This window comes from Pseudorca crassidens, chromosome 20 (genome assembly GCF_039906515.1).
Source record: "Pseudorca crassidens isolate mPseCra1 chromosome 20, mPseCra1.hap1, whole genome shotgun sequence".
Lineage (NCBI taxonomy): Eukaryota > Metazoa > Chordata > Mammalia > Artiodactyla > Delphinidae > Pseudorca > Pseudorca crassidens.
Window position 1 is genome coordinate 54,824,836 of NC_090315.1, and position 12,522 is coordinate 54,837,357.

Below are 12,522 nucleotides of genomic sequence, written 5' to 3' on the forward strand. Positions count from 1 at the left end.
AGGTGACTCAACTTCAAAACAGCTGGGAATCACATAAATGAAATGACTGACCATTATTTTCATCGCTGACATTTTCTTCTGAGTATGTTCCTTGGGCTCAAAATACTGGAATTAGAGTAACCTGGGTTTGAATCCTGGTTCTGACATGTAGAACTCACTGATATTCTGCAAGTCATCTAACTTCTGAGTCTCAGTGCCAGCTCCTCCTCCAGGAGAGCCTGCATTACTGTCATTTGGGCATAAATGTAAAAGTGAAAGCAACTGTTGCATGACAGATTAGTGGGGTCAGATTATACTAATGGAAATGTTCCAAGGAAGGTTTGATTGGATTAATCCTAGAACCCTTGCAGTTAAGTGGAAACGATGATACAGGCTGATAGGTGAGCCGGCTTGCCTTCCATCCGTCTCACCCATATATTTTCTAGAGGCACTTATTTGGGGAGATAAATATTAAGGTTTCAAGAAATCAAGCTCAGTTTCTCTGTGGCCGTCTCACTTAAGCTGAATACGAAAAGAGTTACAATTTGGAAGGTACATCATAAATCCAGTGACAGCTATTCTGGAACTGACTGGAGACACTTTCAAACCTAATTAAAGTGGTTTCCCTTTTTGAATTTGCTCCAGGTATGCATTTATTGCCTGGGCTAGAAACTAATTTGTAGCAAGATTTGGGATCCAGGCCCTTACACTGGGAGGTTTGTTATATGTGATTAAGCTAAACCATTTAGCTTAATACCAGAGAAGTAATTTGAAATAAAAGAAATTGCACTCCATATTCAAGAAGTAAAATACTCTTCAAGTATAAACAGAACTACATTGCATAAAAATACATTTTCTGAAACCAAGTACCTATTTCAGGTGCTCTCTGAACACAGACTTGGAAATATTTGCCTCAGAGTCATTTCTTCAACTGTAAGTCCAATTCCTTCATACATAAACTCAGGGCCTTTTTCCCCACTGCCTTTTTCCCTTTCTCCTTCATTCTAGTCTCATGCTGACCTCCTTCTATTGCAGTGTCATTATAAGAGATGAATAAGATGTTTTAAATTACTTAGCACAGTACTTGGTGCATAGAAGGCAGCCATCAAATCACAGCCTACCTCAACATCATCACCACCACCACCATCAACACCACCACCACCATCATCACCACCACCATCAGGATCACTGCCATCATCACCACCACCACCATCAACACCACCACCACCATCATCACCACCACCATCAACACCACCATCAGGATCACTGCCATCATCACCACCACCACCATCACCACCACCACCACCACTATCACCACCACCATCAATACCATCATTTGTCTAGAGATCCTTTCTTCTGGAGAGTGAGGGAGTGCAGAAGATTACAACTGGAAACCAGACTCACTAATTGAGGGATCTAATCTTTCCCTAACAATAGCTTTCACTAAGTTCCCCAAACCACAGTGTTATGTGGATCTGGCAAACTCCGTATTACGAAGGAATAACAGAGGCAGAGATCCATGAACACTATTGTTTATAATCAAACATCTACTTAGCTCTCGTTCAGCTTGTACATCTCAGTTCAATCATTGCCTCCTAAGGGAAACCTTCCCCGAGCCCCTGCACAAAGTCAGAGCTCCAGGAAAGCCTGCATTATAGTCACATAGCATCATGCACAACTACCCCTCTGTAATTCCCCCCATAACTGCATTTTTACTTTTATTTGCATTAACATTTGATTACTGTTGGTCTCTGCCAAAATATCATAAGCTTCTTATGTGATTTTCTAACTTTTATACCCTAGGCTCTAGCACACATAGGTACTCAGTAATTAATTGTTGAATGCATAAGTAAAAGAATAGATGAATGAATCAGAAAGACCAACAATAACAAGTCTTGGTGAGGATATGAAAGAACTGGAATCCTTATACACTGTTGGTGGAATTATAAAATGGTGCAGCCACTGTGAAAAACACTCTGGCAGTTCTTTGAAATGTTAAACATATAGTCACCATAAGACCCGCCAATTCCACTCCTAGACATACATCCAAGAGAATTGAGAATTTATGTCCACACAAAAAACCTTTACGTGACTGCACATAGTATCATTATAGCCACAAACTGGAAAACAACCCAAATGTCTGTCAACTCACGAATGAATAAATAAAATGTGTTACGTTACCATGGAATATTATTTGACAATGGACACAAATGAGGAACTGGTGTATGCTGCAACACGATCAATCTTGAAAACCTTATACAAAGTGAAATAAGCCAGTCACAAAAAGCCATATGTCATGAATCCACTGGTTCAAAATATCCAGAACAGAAAAATCCATAAAGACAGAGGGGGCCGTATATTGGCAGGTTCTGGCGACGTTTGTGATGGTTATGACTCAGGGCGGGGGGTGAAGGTTCTATTAGTGTCTGGTGGGTAAAGGTCAGGTAAAGGTAATGCTCCTAAACATCCTGCAACGTACAGGACAGCCCCACCACAACAAAGAATTATCCAGGCCCAAATGTCCGTGGTGCTGAGATTGAGAATCACTGTCCAAGAAGGACCCATCCTTAGTTTTTCCTCCAGTCCAGTCTAAGCCAAGCACTATTCCCCATGTGGGAGGAGAATAAGCCTTCCCATCTCCTTTCTACCATCTCCCTTCTGCATTTATTAGCCAAGTAACTTGGACCATCAAGGATTGGGCTGCCCACGCCAGCTCCTTCCTAGTGTCTGAGAACGTCGTATCTAGCTATCCTCTTTATCTGGTGTGGCTGATCGGGCTTTTTCTGGAATTATAGTTATAATATCCCACCCTCTGGCTCAGAAACAAGACTAGAGATTCAGGAAGGAGAAGCAAGGAGCTTTCCTGGCGCCCCCTGGCCTGATCTCGGCTAATTGTGGGAATCCTGCATTTCATGGGGCATGGATTTCCATCTAAGCCCTTCCCCATTTTCCATTTAGTCTCTGCCCTTGTTCATACAGCAACCTTGACTCAGGAGACGAGAGAACAAGAGGGTGAATGGCAGGATTTAGGCGCCATCCTGACTCAGAAATCCAAAATGCTAGCGTCGCACTGAAGTGTGTCTTCCCAGCAAACCAAACACTGTGAAAGTGGGGACTGGGTGTCCGAGAAAATGGGGCAGAGATATTTCATTTGCAGTGAAAATTCCAGCTCATTCCAAACCCACTGGCTGTGATATATTTTCAAGAGGAACAGATGGGTGCCTGTGAGCATGGGAGTTTCAGACGTTCAGGAGATGTTTTAGCCAAGTTTCCTTGGGGAGTCCATCTGGTCCAGGCTAAGACAACTTACCCCATGAGGAGGCTAGATGAGGTCTGAAAAATGCCCGCAGCTCTGAGGAGGTGGGCTTGTGGAAGGGGCAGCGTTCTCACTGGAAACGTCTATTCAGGTCTTGATAGTGACTTCTGGGCCACCTCTGAGAAAGAAGAAAAAAGCAGCAGCTCAGTCTGAGGAGGCAACACCATGAATCCAACCCATCCTTTATGAAAGCCCTTTATAGGAGGGCTGTGGAACAATCTACATGTGGCTCAGCCCGGCTCCTGCCGAATGGGAAGGTTGATAGTTATAGGTTCTATGAGTTCAGGGTGAAAGACCAATGCGTCCAAGAGCAATTCTCAGTGGGCATTCAATTCCCACCATCTGTTTGGTATTCTTTTTCACAGCATGGCTTTCCACATTGCAAGCCATTAAGCCTCCAAAACTCCCAAATTCCTTAGCCCTGAAAAACTTCAGCTGATCATGTAATGTGATCACTCTCTGAAATGCAAGGCCCTCTAGGGTGGTAAACATTTACAGGTTAAAAACAATAGTAGACCATCATTCCGAGCACAGAGAAGATCAAAGAGGTGACATGACAGCAGTGAGGTCTAAAATGGCAGACCTCAAACCTATGGTCTTAAGGACCCATTCACACACTTACAATCTATTGAAGTCTCCAAACAGCTTTTGTTTATGTGAGTTATATCTATCGATATTTACATTTTAGAAATTCAAACTGATGAATTTTTTAGATATTTATCTATTCATTTAAAATAATAATACTAAATCCATTACATGTCAACAGAAATAACAGTTTTGTTTAAAAATAACCACAGTTTTCAAGACAAAAAAATTTAGTCAGAAGAGTGGCATCGTTTAACACTTTTTTGCAAATCCCTTTAAAGTCTGGCTTAATAGAAGACACCTAGATTCTCACATCTCCTTCTGCATTCAATCCATTGTCATTTAATTTTTGGTTAAAGTATATGAAGCAAACCCGGACTCACACAGACATGTAATTAGAATAGAGAAAAGTATTTTAATAGTCTTTTCAGATAATTGTGGATAGTCTTGTTTGATACTACACCAAAACTCAACAAGGGGTATTTCTTAAATGTTAGCTGCAATGTAGAATATGAAACTTCATCAATAATTCATTTTGTAGTCTGTCCAATTAAAATCCATTGGTCCATCTTGCACTTTGGTCCCTGAACTCATTCATGATGATTCATTTGAAATATATGGATTCTCTGAGTTATGCAGATTTTAAATATTTTCACATTTCGTTTGTATCACATTAAAAAAACACATTTATTAATACCATCAATCTCATCACAAAAGTATCCAAGTATTGGGACGCTGTCAAGCTCACAGTTACAGATACAAGCTGTCCAAAATTCTAATTTTCACTTGAAAGCTTGCATTTTAGCGGTGGCAACAAATACTGTCAGTTGTTTTCCTTGAAGTGACAGGCCCACCTTTTTTGTTTTCAAGAAAACGTCTGCCAAATACCCCAGTCTGAATAATTATCTGAGTATCAGCTGCTCTTCCAAGTGAAAACGGTGTTTCAGGAAGAGAAGTGGCTAGTTGAGCTCACAACTCAAGCACTCACTCAAGTGCTTTTCCTGGAGGCCGCCGTTGTGCTTTGCCGGGCAGCAGAAGTGCTTTCTGTGCGCTTCGCGCTGCATCCCACAAAATATTAAAAGATGTGTATTCAGGGGTTGAGATTTAATTAAATTAATCATTTGTATTCCTTTACCAAGGATGTTCTTAAGGAAAAAATGCTGTGTTTACTTATTTGCTTGTTTTCTGTGTTCCGAGAGCATGGTAGTAAAGAGTACGATGACAACTTGTACAGTTGGATGCTTCTGCTTTGACTCCTGCTAAGGCACCAGCACTGTCATCCCCCATGGCTTTTGTGCCATCAGGGCAACTGTCAACACAGTGATAAAGGCAAATAATGGCTTAATATTAGGAAAATGGTTTTGACCTTGAAGACCCCCTGAAAGACTCTTGGGGACCCACTAGGGTCCACAGATCACGCTTAGAGGACCATGGATCTAGGAGATAGTGGAGCCCTAGGAAACTTAACTGACCACAGCCTGAAGTACCATTAAACAGTTTCCCCTGGGCAGGGGTGATCAGATGCTCTTTCGAAACATCTCCCATCAGCCACAATGTGGAGATACTTTGAAGGGAAGGCTGACGGAGTAAATGCAGGAAAACCAATTGGGAGACCACTGTGCTCATCCGGATGAGAAATGATGAGGGTCTCAAGAAGGGCAGGGGGAGTGGGGTGGAGGGAAAGCTTTGGAGAGCTGTGCGAGGGTGGCTGTGTGAGAGGAATCCTGCAGCTAGATCTCAACTCCATCACCAGGCACGTCATTAGAGCCATAAATTACAAATTAATCTTAACAGAAAAGTAAAGGAGGAAAGTGTTGTGCATGAATTCTTCCTCTGCACTCTGTGTGTGTATTTGATGACTCTGGGTTTCCTCTGCAAAAGTCAATGAAACAATTAAGTCTCAGCCCATTTTTCCTCATCCTGATCTCGAACAGTGTTAAAAAGGCTTGCACCACACTTTCACACCCGGGCCTGTTAATAATTCATGCGCTTGCCTCCTTTAGTTCTTTTGTCTTTGCTGCTTAAACCCGGTGGAAATGTGGAAGTTTGCCTTTGATTTCTCAATGCTACATCCTTACAAACACTCAAACAGCCGCTTCTCTAACACCAAAGTTTTGGGGCCAGTGAAATCCTCTCTGCCTTTCACCAAAACCCCAACCAAAGACAAAATTTGATCTCTGCTCATTGTGTCAGCTCGCTTTGTGATGAATCCTCAGTCTCACCTGGACAGCTCAGCCCAGAGTCGCTGTGGCTAAACTGGAGAAGGGGATTCTGTTGCTCCTCAGAGCATGGTCTGTGGTACTAGCAGCATCAGCTTCACCCTGGAAAAGGGTTTCTCAGTCCTCGGCAATATTGACATTCGGGGCCAGAAATTTCTTAGTTGTGGGAGCTGCCCTGTGCATTGTGGGATGTTTACCAATATTCCTGACTTGCACCCGCTGGCTGCTAACGGCACCTCCCTCCATCCCAAGTTCTGACAACCAAAAATGTCTCCAGACATTGCCAAAGGTCCCCTGGAGGCATAATCACCCCAGCTGAGAACCACTGCCCAGGGCCCTGTTAGAAATGTAAACATTCCAGGGCTTCCCTGGTGGTGCAGTGGTTGAGAGTCCGCCTGCCGATGCAGGGGACACGGGTTTGTGCCCCGGTCCAGGAAGATCCCACATGCCGCGGATTGGCTGGGCCTGTGAGCTATGGCCGCTGAGCCTGCGCGTCTGGAGCCTATGCTCCACAACGGGAGGGGCCACAACAGTAAGAGGCCCACGTACCGCAAAAAAAAAAAAAAAAGAAATGTAAACATTCCAGTCCCATCCCAGAGCTAATAAATCAGAAGCTACATTTTCCAAGACTCTAGGTGATTCACAGGCATGTGAAAGTGTGAGAAGTGCTGGGCTAGAGCACTGGTTCCCAAACTTGGCTGCACGTTTCTATCACCTAGGAATTTCTAAGAAAATTTAAGTGTCTGGGGCCCACCCCCAGGGATCCTGATTGAGCTGGTGTGGGTACAATCTGGGCACTGGGATTTTTAAGGTCTAGCCAAGCGAGTCTGATGTAGCACAGTTTAAAACAACCGTTTCTTACATGGTTTAGCCCCACTCCTCACATTTTGCAGATGAGGAAACTGAGGCACAGAAGGGTCCAGGAACCTCCCCATCAGATAATCAGTAGAGCCAATATTCAAACCATAAACCTCCAAACAGTTAAGGAGCCCTGGTAATGCTCTACTCGTCCTTTCTAGCTCCTCTGACAATTGTGATTATTTTTGTACTTCTCTGTTTAATTTCTCTCTTCCTGACCAGATGGTAAGGTCTCTGAGGGCGGCAAGGGTCATGCCTGTCTGGCTCACCGTGCCTGGCGTCTCCCTGGTGCTGAGAAGTTATGTTCGAGTGAGTGCCTGGATGAGCAAAATGAGCAGATAACAGAATAAAGAGCCAAGTCTGCGTCTATTTGGTGCCCAAGCCCTCTCCTCCAAGTCAGGAAAACATGACAGGCGCCCTGTCTGTGGCTGCGTGAGCGAGACGTTCCTCCCGCCTGCCCGCTGGCTGGCCTTTCAGGCTCCATGTCTGCCGGCTGAGGCCAGAGGGGGCTGCGGGCCAGGTCTGGGCAGCTACCAAAGCATCAGCATCTCCAGGGGAGACTTGACCACATGGTAACTGAACGCGGCACTTGATCTCCAATCCTCCCACCTCTGTATGGGGCCAGGCCCACTGTGTCCTTTTGTAGGTAAAGATGCCAGGGTTCTGAGTAGCAGTGACTTGCTCTTAAGTGTGGGGGAACTAGAACTCAGAGGGGCCCTGGGATTCCCTCCTACCAAGAACCCCATGCAGAAGGGACTCTCTCTGGGTGCCGTAGGACCAGGGAGGCACCTTGGACGTCAGGCCCAGCTACTTTTTCCAGCCTCGTTTCTCACTTTTCTCCTCCTTCCTCACCCCCTGTAACCCTCTACAACTCTCCACACACTCCAGCCACACTGACCCCCGTCACTCCCTCGAACGTGCCAAGCTGTCTCGCACTCTCAGCCTCTCCATGTGCTAGTCTAGTGGCCCGCAGTGCTCCCCTGTGGCTCATTCTTCTCCATTCTTCAGGTTGCCGTGCACATGTTAACTCCTACAGGAAGCATTCCCAGACCGCTTCTCACCAGGGAGACGCCTCTGTGTACTGTTCCTCTAACATACTCTGGTTTCTACCGTTGGGCTCAACACTGCCTGATTGTAATTCCTTCTTTAAGTGTCATCCCTTCTACGTGATAAACTTCGGGAGGGCTGTGACCATGTTCACACGCTTCACCTCACTTTCCAACACCTAGCATAATTCCTGACACAGAGTATGTGCTGAATAAACATGTATTCAAGAATAAATAAACCAAACACTGTTCATAACATCTCAGCCAAGACTTGGGGTCTCCATGCTCCCTCTCAGCCAGCCCCAAACTAGAATTAAAATAAAGGGGTCGATGGAAGGAGGGAAGAAATTTGGTTTTGTCTGCGTATCTGGAAAGTCACATTGCTTGTCAAGTGATCATAAAAAGAATCAACTGTCCGTTTCCTGCCTCCTATAGACCTCCTACCTCATCAGGCCTCCCGGATACAACCTGAACTGTCAAAGACAAAGGAGATGCTACACGGCCGCAGGCAAGCTTCTGGACCACGTGAGAGAAGCAGGTCCATCCCGGGGCAGGGAGTCAACGGCCTGGATCAGCCACACTAAAGATGGGCACACGGCCACCGTCAAAGATTCATGGGTGTTTAGAAGAAACGCCTCACCCAAGACTGGCACTTTAACCAAAGATTAAGGTCTTTGCAGAACATGTGAATGAAAACAGTTGTATGATTAAAATTTGGCAAACCGGGATGTGCACTCTCGTGAGACAACTCTCGTGGGACAACTCCGGGATACACAACTCTGGCATACACAGCATGTGTGGCTGTGAACTTCTTCTGGAAGCTCAGCACCCAGGACAAGGAGATCTGCGGATCTCTGCCTCTCTCAACTCGCCATGGCTACCTCAGCTTTCGGAAATGCAGCTTGAGTCTGAGAAATCTTTGGGAAAATAGCCTCAGTCCTCTCAGACCTTCCTGGAGGAAAACTGTGCTACTTAGAGATACTGCCAGTAGCCTAACTGGGAGCTGTGAGCAAAGGATGGGAGCTCCCGGCAGAGGGACAGTCCAGACAGTGGTGTGAGGCCCCCACGCATAGACAGGTATGGGTGGGAAAACTGATCTACCACGCACAGAATAAAAGCAAAGAGTCAAAGCATTAGACCACATTGAAGGGGACTTTAAAAAGTAATGATGATGGTGATGATGATGATAATGGGTCAAATATACATAGAGCCTTAGGTTGAATGCAGTCTTCTATTATTTGAGAAAATACAAACGATGTCATTAGTCCAGGGTCTGCCTGGGCAAGTGCTCAGTAACTGTCGGCCACGTGTAATCTCACCTGATTCTCACCAAGCCCAGTGATAGACTGTCGTTACCACCGTGCAACAAAAGAGAGGAAAAAACAGAGCCCGTGTTAGTAAATACACTCATGAGTCGGCCACAGCGCCACGCCAGACAGGGTCGGAATCGGGGCGCCCTGGAGGGTCCAAATCCAAGCCCAAGGTCCTCTTCCGTTTACCAGACCAGGCTCGTGAGCTCTCTACCACGAGGGAGGGAGAAAAGACACGGGGCACGGCAGCATGACACGGTGCGAGAAGCACATTAGAAAGATTTCTCTGGCCGGAGGGCAGAGTGGAGATAAGGAAACTGAGGCAGGATGAAAGGGCATTTCCCAGTTGGGGGAGATGAAGGTCCTAGAGAAAGGTGGTGACAGTGAGACAGGAAAGGAACAGGTCGATTTGAGAACTTTGGGGGTCATTCGATGGCATGTGGTGGCAGGATACAGAGAGAAAGCAAAAACGGGAGGACTAACATGGCCATCGACACGGAGACAGTTCCGCATGCTGTTGGGATGAAGATGGCTTCTTGGAATCCCACGAGAAGAAGTGTAGACCACCAAGGGCCATGTCCTTCTCCTCCTCCCCCTCCGCCTCTTCCGTTTTGAAATAAGTTATTGAAGTGAAATTCACATAACATAAAGTTAGCCATTGTAAAGCGCACAGTTCCGTGGCACTGAGTATACGCGTGATGCTGTCCAACCACCACCTCTATCTAGTTCCAAAATGTCTCCATCACTCCAAAGTAAAACCCCGAGCCAATTAAGCACTCCCTCCCCACTCCCCACTCCCTCCAGCTGCTGGGGACCACTCTTCTGCTTTCTGTCTCTATGGGTTTGCCTGTTCTGGACATTTCACAGAATACATGCAATCAAACGATCTGTGGTCTCTTGTGACTGGTTTCTTTCACGTACCATAATGTTTCTGAGGTCCACCCACACTGCAGCACGATTCGTGCAATTTCCCCTCACGGTTCTTTCCCCCTCTTATCATCCCTGAGAACATTCTTGGACCCCAAAACTGCCCGGCACTAGCTGAGCCGTTCCTTTACAGCACTGCTTACGGCAATAATAGCCAAGTTCTTCCAAGTGGAGGGAAAAAATGAGGGTTAATGTAGAGATGAGCACTCACATCCAGTATCTCAACGCCAAATGTGGCCCCTGAACTCTGACACTGTGAACGGGAAGAGGGGGTTCCCTGCGGGGAGCAGATCTGAGGGTACATGTTGCTATCCTCTCTTTGATTCTTGTCACCTCCCAGCATCATGGACAATGAAAGGGTGAGCAGCTAGATCTCATCGCACCCTGAATTTGTCCTGACGCAGAACTGTTAAGACCACGCGTTTCAAAGGCAGAGGTTGTTTTGAAAAAGCCAACAATAAGCTCTTGCTCTTTGACTTGCTCTGTGAACCCCACGGGGTTTTAGATTTTTTTTTTTTTTTTCAATTTTTGGGTTTAGATCTTTTTAAAGCCAGCACTGCACAAAGCAGAAGCGGATGAGTGAATTCCCTGATTGGAGCTCTGTGCATTGCCAGCAATGAGCCTTAGAGGGGCTGATTTGACAATATCCGTGTGGAGCCCATCAGCTTGTGGTCAAGTGTGGACTAGAACTGCTGGGGCTGTTTCCATCCGGGGCAGAGTTGAGTGTGTGGGGAAGCAGAGCAGAGGTGGAAAGTCAGGCAGCTGAAAATCTGTGCTCTCCACTCCATGACCCTGCCCTCGTTCAATCTTCATCACCTCTCCTCTGGGCTATTGCTTCAAAGGTTTCTGCACTCCCAGTGTCCTGCTTTCCACACCATCCATTCCACCCAAAGGGGGACTAACCACTTTGCTGTCATCTTTAAAATCCTTCAGTAGCTCTCTAACTTCTACAGCAAGGGTTTAACCTGGGTCTAGGCATCGCCAGGCTCTCAACTGCTCTCTAAAGCAGGGACTGGCAAAACTTTTTCTGTAAAGGGCCAAAAGGTATATTTGAGGCTTTGCAAGTTCATCACATTGCGTATGAGAAGCACGCATCTCTGAGCTTTGGCAAGAAAGCAGCCATAGGCGATATGTAGATGAATGGTTGTGTCTATGTTCCAATAAAACTTTATTTACAAAAAACATGCCACTGGCCAGATTTGACCTATGGGCTGTAGTTCTGCCACTCTTGCTCAAAACCCTGAATCTATATGCAAAATGATGTGCAACTGTGCATTTCTGTGGAGAGCGGGTCCATCGCTTTCAGCAGACAGTGAAAGGGTTCGATGGCCCCCCAAATGCTAATGCTCCAGCATGGCCTTGCTCCAGCCTTCAGAACCTTCACTGGCCACACTGGAAGGCTTTCAGCTACTGACACACCAGGCTCTCCCCTCCCCCCCACCTCCATCTTCACACACGCTCAGCTCAGACTGCCTGTGCCTGGCCAGCGCATCTCCTCATTCAATAAATCCCCCAATATCCACACCTGCAAGTCACTGGGATGGTTTCTGCCCTCGTGAAATGTACTGCCTAGAAGATAGATACAAGGAAACTGGAGAGAGAAGGAAATTACACATCTGTAACAACTGCGCTCAATTGTTACAACTGTAACATGTGCTACAACAGTTTGAAGTAGGGGAGAGGTGCTGTGACAGGCAGATGACCAACCTTCCCCCAGTGGGTTCCCAGGGTCTGGAACTTTCAGTGCTAAAACCAGGAGGTCCTGGGTAAAAAGGATGAGTTTATAGGGTCATCCTATATGAGGGGGGACCAGGGGGCTCTAAATTAGAGGGCTCAGGAGGGCCTCCCCAAGGATGTGGCATTTCAGGGAGAGATCTACACTGGGCCACCCCAGCCCTCCTTTTCTTCTAGTGGCCTCGCAGCTCACAGGCACTCTGCTCCGTCCTCTTCATGCTCCTTCTTTCTCCCAGCTCGCTATACCTTTTGATCTGCTCAGCTCCTCTCTCATCAGATCAACGTCTTTCTTCTCCAAAGGACAGAATAGGACTTCATTTCACATTAATATTTTTGTCCTGCCATATTTAAATTCTACTTTTGAAGAGTTTTCTTTCATTTTTGAGGGTTTTACTTGATTTTCTTCTCATATGGACTAATATACGACAGGAAAACTAGAAAGAATGTGAAAATATAAAGCAGCAGGGAGAAAATAAAACAAAACTCAGCTCCATTCCACAATCACTAGTATAACCCTACTAGATTCTCCAGTCATGTTTTTCTGTATT

General features: G+C 45.9%; 1 long non-coding RNA gene across 1 annotated transcript in view; it reads right to left on the minus strand.

Annotated features, from left to right (window-relative positions):
* Nucleotides 1-12,522, minus strand: part of LOC137215312 (uncharacterized) — a 340,136-nt gene that overhangs the window by 140,349 nt on the left and 187,265 nt on the right. The window contains exon 3 of the long non-coding RNA XR_010939249.1: nucleotides 3,290-3,413. This is a non-coding gene — a long non-coding RNA (uncharacterized lncRNA). The remainder of the gene's footprint in view (nucleotides 1-3,289; nucleotides 3,414-12,522) is intronic.